Source organism: Aplysia californica, unplaced genomic scaffold, assembly GCF_000002075.1.
Source record: "Aplysia californica isolate F4 #8 unplaced genomic scaffold, AplCal3.0 scaffold01569, whole genome shotgun sequence".
NCBI lineage: Eukaryota > Metazoa > Mollusca > Gastropoda > Aplysiida > Aplysiidae > Aplysia > Aplysia californica.
In genome coordinates, this window is record NW_004798839.1 from 62,488 (window position 1) to 64,262 (window position 1,775).

The window sequence follows — 1,775 nt, forward strand, 5'->3', positions numbered from 1 at the left end:
ACACATACACACACACACACACACACACACACACACACACACACAGACACACACACACACACACACACACACACAAATGAAAAAAAAACCCCACCAAAATGTGCCTTTGACTCCTCCATCTTCAACAAATAATTGATTATTTTGTTTTGTCGCAAAAACAAAAACTACCAAACAAAAGGGAAAACAAATAAACGAACAAAATCCAAAAGAGAAAACCCTTAAAAAAAACCAATAAAACAAAACAAGCAAAATAAAAAAGAAACACAGGAAAAAGAAACAAAAACATGTTAAATAGTTATTAAAGTGCACAATTGCCTTTTATTGACATTCAAAGTGTTATCTTTGCGCGACCTCAGAATTCTTCTTTCCTATCAAACATCTATCGTCCTGATTTCTCCTCCTCCTTCTATTTTGTGTTTGTTACTCTCTTGTAACACCTCTAATCTTCGGCACTTTTATGACCTACCTAATTGTGTTGCAAGTGACGTAAAACTCTTACTAAAACTAAACGAATTACAATGTTCTATCTGCTTCGTTCCTTGTTTTGAGAAACGTGAACGTAAAAGATTTTGAGTTTCACAATAATGTTTCAAGATTTGTCGAATGCAATTCTTTGAATATCTCGATAACGAGTCCGAATAATCTTACGATGTGGGTGGTTGGCGGGTGCTTTGGTGTGGTCTGCTTCTTCTTTCCTATCAAACATCTATCGTCCTTATCTCCCCCTTCTTCTTTTTTATGTTTGTTACTCTCTTGTAACAGCTCTAATCTTCTGGCGCTCATATGACCTTATGCAGTTGCGAGTGCCGTGCAACCTTTACTAAAACTAAACTAATGTTACGATCTTGATAGAGAAGATATAGCGTTTGGGTTCTAACCTCAAGGTTTTACTAACTCACAACGGCCAGAAATGTCAGATAGAACTTTGTAACTCTGAGGTTCCGATTGGTCTGAGGGGGGTTGGATGGTACCAGTGGTTGCTGTTGTTGTTGTTGTTGTTGTTGTTGTTGTTGTTGTTGTTGGTGTTGGTGTTGGTGTTGGTGTTGTTGTTGGTGTTGGTGTTGGTGTTGTTGTTGTTGTTGTTGTTGTTGGTGTTGTTGTTGTTGTTGTTGTTGTTGTTGTTGTTGTTGTTGTTGTTATTATTATCGATCCAGCAACATCTGGGCTCTCGCCCTTCTGTTCAATACCATGCAGTGATAAGTGCAGGTTTGCTGCAGTTGCTGTAATGTTCCATAGAGTGTGTTGTCAAAGTTAGGTCTCGGAGGGAGAAGGGTAGCTCTGATGTTATTTAGGGCTGTGAATTGGAACAGGTGATGATCCACAGTCTCATATTATGTATATTCACACAAGGGACACATTGGGGGAAGTTCCAGGTTCATTCTGTTCAGGTGGAAATTGAGCTGTATAATATGTTCTGTTCGTAGGCGGAAGATCGTGGTCTGTTTCTTTCTCTGAAGGTGGTTGATATTGTCATTTCGTTTTGTTGTGGTCATATGTTTGAAAACTGCTCTGCCTGTCTTTCCCAGGGCCCATCTGTTCATCCAATCTTGTTTGTTGTTGCTTTTAATGATTTGTTTTGACCAGTGGTTGCTCAAACAGAACAACTCCCTTGATATTATGTATGTGCACACATATAATTTACCGATCGGCGCGATCTTAACATTGCGCCGCGTGTTTTTTCGATTGTATAATTGCGAGGTGATTTGAGGATTGCGTTGATCCATAATTATTATATTTGTGAAAGTTCGTCACTTTAGCCGCCTAAAATGTCCCAG